The following is an 8,492-nucleotide window of genomic DNA, read 5'->3' on the forward strand; positions in this document are numbered from 1 at the left end:
TAGGCTAGACCTCACCAGGCTAATTGGGCAGGAGTAAGGCAGCTTTCCTGGGACAAAGAAAGTCACTTTGCCCAGGCACTTGCTGTAGCCAAAGTGGGCCATCTTTCTTCTCTGGATTCTAAGACCTCCATGCATGGGTGGTGAGGGGAGAAAGCACACTGGGAGCCGTTCGAGTCCAAGCCCCATCCAGTGTTCTGAGCCTTGAGCCTCTGCCACAGGGCCATCAACCATTGACTCAGTACCACCAGTGACCAAGACTTGTGAACGACTGCAATCTAGACATTTTCTTCTATATGTGGAAATCTGCCTTCCTATTTTGCCCCACTTTCATTTACTTCACAAATATTTATTAATCATCTACTATGAACTAAGCAGACAGTCCTTACCCAACTAGAATTTGAAGAGAACAATTATGCCTTCCTGAATCCCCAGCTGCTGGTACTCCCCATTTCACCTCCCCGCTTCAGCTACTCCTGCCATGGTGGGGGTTGGAGGCCTCTCCAGAGGAGATGGAAAACCTTGACAACATACCCCCTAAGTGTTCCACCCTGAGAGTTTCAAGGCCTGGGGCCTTCCAAGTCACAGGAAGCTCTGACAGCTCCCTTAGGTCAGCAGAGGGATGACCAGGAGAGGTGAGCCTCCCGAGGGCCAGAACAAACCTGCCTGGCTGACAAGGGAAGGCCCAGGGAATGGGGGCCATCCAGTGGTCAACACACGGTGCTTCAAACCACAGACGAGAAAGAGAAAACGCTCATAAAGATGCTGGCCCCATTTTCTCTGCCTTAATTCTTGGGTCTTATGGGAGCTCTGTTACCATTTTGGTTTTATTTTGTTTTGTCGAGGTAGGGATGACGTAAGAATCCGAATGTCGGCTATCATCGTGTCCTTACAGATGACCCACCCCGGTGGTTTTCAAACGATGCTGGATGGAGTCCTGCAGGGTACAGAATCCTTTACAGGATGTGAGGGAAGCAGACTGTGGGGGCAAGGTAGGATCAGGGGCATGAGCAGCATTGTCCCCGCCCCACCCTCTCAAAAGAGCAATGCAGAGGTTATCTATTCTACATATGGAGCTTTTTATTTGAAGAATGACTCCCACAGATCTTTAAAAAGGATTTTTTTTTTTTTTTTGAAATCTTGCTTTTTGAAAGACAAAATAAAACCAGGGCCCAGAGAGAGAAGGAAATTGGCAAAGGTCACAGAATGGGCTGTAGGAATCTCCTGAATGATGGGCCAGAGTTCCAATTCACCCAAGCTTTAGGACCACTTTAGGGTAAAAGTGCTGCACAGCGAGACTGCAAGTGAGGTGAGGGGCAAATACTCCCCAGTTGTGAACCATAAGAAATGCAAATAGATGGGCTCTTTTCCTCAGATGGAAGGATTCCTCACACACAATCCGGGCTTGGCCAGGGTGCCTGGGGCCTGGGCGGGTACCTATGCTAGATGTTCCCGGGACAGATTGATGGCACCCACATCCTCAAGCCCAGTTTCAGGGCCCCCTTCGAGGTCCTGCAAATGCTTCACTTTCCAGGGCCCATCCATGGACGTGAGCATAGAGGTGGTCCTAAGAGGAGTTACCTGGCTCAGGTATAGAACCCTCCTGTCAAGGCCCCAACCAGAAGGCCCCACACAGGGCCCGGCGGGAGCTGAGTCAGTGCATGGAGACATGGTGTCAGCGTCTAACTAATGCTCAAATAGATCATGAATAATTTGTTGGAAGGAGCTGAAGGCCATACACATTCTACAGCCATCAAATGTGGGCTGTACATTGTTCTTAAACTTATTTCATTTTCTCTTTTGCCAAAAAAGGGAAAGAAAAAAAAAAAAGACACAAGTTTTGGGCCATGAGAACAACCCTGCTTCCTCTGCTCTACAGCCTTGCGTTTCTCTGGGCCTGGGCTTTTATTGGTGTTTTGTCTGCGATGGGCTTTGGCCACGTAAATGTGAATGAAATGAGGTAACTCATAATTAAATCTTCTGGCTACATTGTGGCTGGTGGCTAATACCTCTGAGTGTCGGCGGAATTGATGGAGACAGGCGGGCAGGCAGCCCCCCCCCCCCCCGTCAAGTGGCCATGGGGCTGAGAGCCAGCACGTTCCACAGATCAGGGGCTTCAGACCAGGGCTCTGGGGTGGGGAGGCTTGGGGGGAAAGGACGGCAGGGTCCACCTTAGCTGCAGCTGCAGGATTAGCTTCATGAGTGGGACCACACCTGGCGCCCAGACACCCGGTCCCCAGAGCCACAGTGGGGCCCCCGTTCTAAGGGTAGCACAGAGGGAATCAGCCCCCTGAGGACCTCCCATCTCCGAGTGCACCACACAGTCCTGGGCAAGGACAAATGGCAAAAAGGAGACCGCAGTCCACTTCTCTGTAGCCCATTCTTGTCCATCCCTGCGGCCGTGAGGGAGAGAGAAGAGGAAGAGGAGGACCGGAGTCAGGGGGCCATAAATAATGACAAACTAGACATCCCAGCAGCCAGGGGGCTGAGGACTGAGCCAAATTTGATTTAGAAAAATAAATGTATGGACTCTGAGAAACAAACTGAGGGTTTTAGAGAGGAGGGGGTGGGGGATGGCTAGCCCGGTGATGGGTATTAAGGAGGGCACGTTCCGCGTGGAGCACTGGGTGTTATGCACAAACACTGAATCGTGGAACACTACATCCAAAACTAATGATGCACTGTATGGTGGCTAACGTAATAAAATAAAATTTTAAAAAAATAAAAATAAAAAATAAATAAATGTGACATTTCTTACACCCAAATGGCATGGATCAATTCATACTGGTTGCACTTGTTTTTAAGTCTATTAGAATTAAAGTTTGCCAACAGTCTCTACCCACAGATACTAAGCACCCGCTTTGTATCAGCTCCTCTGCTGTGACTTTGCTCAACCCCAGCAGATCCCCTATACGCCCAGGGAAGGCCTGGCTCACTGACAGTCCAGTCCCCACGATAGGAGATCGGTGGCGTCTTTCTGCCACAAGGGATATTTAGAGTCTGGCTGAGGGCTTTACATTTAGTAAAGTCATCAGCAAACACTAGAAATACTCTCAGGTAAAGATTAAACACAATTCTCCCTAGATGAAGAGATGTGGGCATAGTAGTTCTCTTTCCCTCCACTTATTCACCTATTTGACAAAAGTTTCTGGGGCCACTTTGCCATCATATCTGGTGCTCATCAATATCTGTTTCTTCTCTTCTTCCGAGAAGTCGAAGACGCCGTGTTCTAGCCCCCTGGCAGTTAGATGGAGCCCCAGGACTAATTCTGGCCAATCGGGCTATGAGCAGAAGTGATCCATGTCACTGTAAAGCTGAAGCATGAAAGAGCAGTTGGGGAATCCTCCGTCATCCCACTCTTCTGCCAGAGCAACAAGAGACTGCGTACTCCCTGCCAGTGTGTGTACGAGGGACAGAGCCTCCATCAGCTCAGGACCCTGAGTGACATGGAGGAGAATCCCCACCCCCAATCTGTGATGGACAGAAAGCACAAAAAAGAAATAAAACATTGTATTAAACCACCAGATTTCCAGGGGATTTTGCTACCTAACCTAGCCTATCCTAACTATTATAATGGTGAATCCCAAAAAACCTGTCCCCAAAACAGGAGCTTTAGGGAAAGGGGTAAGAAATTAGCAGAATGTGGGGAGCCTAAATGGAGAACAAAGGGAGAAAAGCCACAGAAAGCAGCGCCTGTGAGCTGCCAAGAAGAGCTCTGCCAAGTTCACAGTCTCTGGAGGTCCATCCCACCCTGTCTCATCCCAGCTGACAAGTGTCCCCCACCACCCAGAAGTGCCCTCTGCTCCGCCCCTACCCCAGTCCTCCCTCTGAGCTGCATGAGGGACAGTGGAGACTGGCTGGGGATAGGGACAGGACCAGCTACATAATTCCAGGGGCCCAGGGCAGACTGAAAATGTGGGTACTCTTGTTCAAAACTTATAAAGAGCTTCAAGATGGATGTCTGTCTTCCACGGATGCTCAGGCATAAGCCCACAACACGGGGAAACAGTAAGACAGAGGCGGGAGGGAGGCATCACATACACCTCTATACCACCAAGGCCTAAAATGCCCCCAGGAAAAGCAACAGCTCCTGGAAAAGCTCAGTGAAAGGGACTCCCTCAAGGCCACACAGCCAGTGAGGAGCACAAGCACACTCCCCAGGCCAGGCCTCCCCTCTCCCCCACAACGTCAGATGGGACGCTGATGGAGCTGAAGCCACCCAGCTGCTGCCACCATCCACAGAACGTGCAAGGGAGGAGTCATTCTTGCACACCCAAGCCCAGGAAGGAGGCCAGGGTGCTGAGTGCTCTGGCAACCCTGGGCCACACCAGGACATCCCAGCAGCATCGAGCCCAGTGTGGGGGTTGGAGGCATGGTGTCCCAGGCTAGGAAGGCAACCTCAGACACCCCCACAGGCAGGAGGACCACATTCCCACAAGTTCAAGGTCTCTAGAAGACTGCCATCTAGGCAGGGAGAGTCAGCAGTCTCTCTCACCCTCAGCTCCCCTTCCCCTTGGTCCAAAGAGGCAACATGAGGTAGGAGAAAAAGATCTGGTCTCAGCCCTGCTACTGACCTACTACATGATCCTCAGAAAGGTCTCGAGCCTGTTCTCCCACGGTGAAATCCAAAGCTGGGTTTTATGATCTCAAAGGCACAGCTGGCTCCAAAATCATGATTCTTCCTGAGAGGACTCTCACTCCAGTGGGACAAGCCGTGTCAACCATGGGGGACTAAACTCCAAGTCCTCCTGAAAACAGATGGAGAAACGGGGCTGCATGACTTTACCTCCTTTGGATTTGCTGGAGGTGACCTCTTTGTGGGTTCTTGGAGCCCCTTTGCCCAGCCACAGGTCGCGTGGTGTGATTTCACACTGTGGGAGCCCCTCTGGGCCAAGGCTTTGCCATGGAAGCAGCCAGAAGTGGCTGTCCAGCTGGCAACAATGTGGGATCTCAGACAAAGGCCATGTGTAAATCACCCATAAAATCACTCTCTTGCTCCCCACCCAGCTCTAATGGATCCCACAGAATAATTTATGAAGCCCAAGTGGGGAAGACTTCATGCACCACCCAGGGCCATAAAGCACAGGGTCTCCTGATTGTTCCCCAACCGCCCCTCAGGCCCTGGGCTGGAACAGAGGAGCTCCCTCCAAGCATGTGTTTCTAGGCTCCAACACGGAGGTGCTGTTTCAGTTCTATGAAGGCCTTCCTGGGAACGCCTAGGTGTCACAGCCTTAGAATAAGGACTTGGGCAGAAAAGGCTCAGGGCTCCAAAAGCCAGTTATTACCATCTCCACCCCCAGGATATAAAACAGAGACTGACATACATATCATTTTGTGAATGTTTCCAATACCTATTTTATTATTAAAATCAAACTTATGCCTATATAGAATTTAGAAAAATCAAAGAACACAAAGTCATACAATGAAAAGAAAAAGCCCCCCCCATCTAACATTAAGAGAATTATCTCATGATTAGAGGCTAGCCCCCACTCTGCAGATGTAGAAACTGCAGTGAGAGGTCAAATGGCTTGCCCAAGGTCACTCAGTTCATCTGTAGTGGAGTCCAGGTGCTCCGACCACACAAGGTGAGTGGTCACTCTGGATGGCATTTTCTACACTTTGCATCCTAGTGCTGGGATGTCCAACATGCCTCCAGTCTATTCCTGAGCCCCACACCGATACATGGCCCACCCTAAAGAAAGATGGGGAAGGAGGTGGTTTCTAGTCCTCCTGGCACACATGATGGGCTGGTATCCTGCACTGCATCCACCAATAGGCCCCCTCTGCTCCCAGCTCTGCCGCCCTGGCTCCCCATGGAGCTGGCTTCCTCTGCTCCAGTGCATGACTCGAGCTGAGCTCGCCCAGCAAAGCTCCCCCAGTGAGGCCCTACTAGAAACTCTCTCATCCACCCCTAAGCTCTGAAGCTGCAGAGCCCAGTCCGAGATATCCTAACTGGTCTGCTGAAGATCAGCCTTTCTGCCCACTCTGAGAGGGTCTGACCTAGGGCTGGTGGGAAAGGGAGAGAGGGAGGGAGAAAGTGTCGAGTCCAGTGGCCTGGGGGATGGGGCCCTAACCACCAGAGCAGATGCAAGCAGAGAACATAACACATAATGGTCACTTAAATGGAGAATAAAGAAACGAATACCTCATTTGGGGACAAATTAACTTGCAGCACCATTGGGCCCTGGGGAAAAGGCCCAGCAGACCATGATAAAGGCAGCCCAGAGACCACCAGGGCCAGACCACCTGCTGGAGGTACAGAGGCCACCCCTGCCATGGCAAGATGACAGCATCCTGGGGGCTCACATTCTAAGCAAGAAACCTATGCCATCTGGGCTCGGCCCAACCAGAGCTGTGCGATCCAGGACAAGTGCCCCCAAAGCACCCAGAATTGTAGGATCCTGAAGAGAGCCCAGGATAGAATACTTGAAGGCCTTAAACAAAATCATGGAGAAGGAGAGACAGGGTGCCTATGATCATAAAATCTTACCCTCTCAACAGCCCCCGTGACAAGCAGCCATCCTCACTTGTCTTAGACACTTCCTCCACAGGCATTCCCACCCCTAGAAGTCAGTTCATTCCCTGGTGGAAATTTGTATTTATTAAAAAAAAAAAAATTAGGCTAGGATCTGCCTTTTTGTAATTTCTGCTAACTGGCTCAAGTCTAGTTTCCTAAAGCCGTGTTTACAACATCTGTTTCCTCCGTAACATGCAACTAATGACCTCCAAATGCATATCCATGGGCATTCACTCATACATTCACACAACACATTTTATTGAGCACCTACCAGGTGCTACGCACTGGAACAGAAAAGAGCATGAAAGAGATTTTAAAAAACCCTACCTCACAGACCCTATATTTAGCATTGCTTATAATAATAATAAATAAGGTGCACAGAATGTCAAATGGAGATAAAGAGAAATAAAGGAAGAGAAGAGAGTATTCAGGGTACATTTTTAAACAGAGTGGTCAGGGAAGACCTTATTAAGAAGAGACCTGAAGAGGGGAGGGAGCAATATGTGCAAAGTCCCTGAGAAAGCAAAAGTCAGGACACGGGGGCACGGACTTGAGGATGGGCACAATCCTATGGGGTCCAGCTAAAGCTCCATCCTTAGCTCTCCACTCAGTAAGGATGTGGGAATGAGAAGGACATTTTAGAGATGAACCTTGAATCTCCTCTCATTTCTTACTGAACATACATTAGTACTTCCTTATTAGCCACAGATTGTGCTGGCAACACACCTCACAACAATGATGACTCCCCACGGCATTGCCACACGGTGCTGAGAGCGCTCCCCTCCAGACAAACGCAACAGGCCCAGCCTTCTCTTTGGAGGAGAGAGGGGAGTGCTCCCATCCCTCACTGTCCTCCTGTCCTCCTCTGGACCCGCTCCAGCCTGTCTAGGTCAATCAATCAGTCTCCATTCTTTTCAAAATCACGATGTGCAGCTCACAACAGGAAAGATGGAGAAAAGGCACGCCACATATCCGTTCACACACCACTCAGGTTGCCTTAACCCAGACGCGTGACCTCCATGTTGGGGAGTTGGCGCACAGGCCCACCCTCCCCCTCTGTAACCCACATCACCTCCAATACCAGAAACATGGATCACACGGATCTTTTCCCCTTTTTTAAGATGTTCCCAAGAAAAATCTGTATTTAATTTATGGGCAATTTATAATGGAAATCGACCATATAGAATGTATACAAATGTGTAGGGCTGTATATAGGGCTTGGAAGGAGACAGTTGAGCTTAGCGATAATTAACGTGAAGGGTCTCTTCCCTGCTGCCAGGTAGACATTTGGATTGCCCGGACTCTCATTAAACTTAAACCAGAAAGGGCTCGGGGGCCGAGGGCCAAACATTCCTCAAGTCTATGGAGGACGTCAGGACACGGAGCCGACGACAATACATTTCACCAGCATTGCCAAAGCCTTGTTTAAGTTTAGAAGATGCCTGTATTGCATTACTTGGACAGAGAGAGTGAGCCCATGCACCACAATCCATTTTCCAGAGAAACAAAACCACGTCCAACCAAACCAACCCCAAACCAACATGAGGCCACGGCGTTTGCAGAGCAGTCAACAGATCCACAGGACACCTATCTGTCCCCACCCCTGGCTCCGTGGCCTCCAAAGGCAGGGCAGCTGCTGCTTCCACCACAGGGCTGCCCTGCTCAAGTCAAAGAAGAGTTACAGAGAACCTCGGAGCTGCCAAAAGCTATTTCCAGGGGACTTTGATCCACTGATGCTGTAATCTCTAAAGGGAAACATACTTCATTTAGAAGGTATTCTTTGGTGTCATTCCCAAGGAGAAGGCATACTTGTTTTTGGAATAACACTTACTTTCTCCTCTCTTGTTCTTGTTCTCACTCTCCCTCACTCCGGCCACAAGCGCTCCAATTGTGATGGCGCACAACCTTGCTAAACACAGTGAGAGATCATAGAACATACTGTCGGCCAGAAAAGCGTGTTTTCAACAATGCCCAATTA

Source organism: Eumetopias jubatus, unplaced genomic scaffold (genome assembly GCF_037043125.1).
Source record: "Eumetopias jubatus isolate StellerSeaLion01/CBP00866 unplaced genomic scaffold, mEumJub1_p1.0 scaffold_9, whole genome shotgun sequence".
NCBI classification, from domain to species: Eukaryota; Metazoa; Chordata; class Mammalia; order Carnivora; family Otariidae; genus Eumetopias; species Eumetopias jubatus.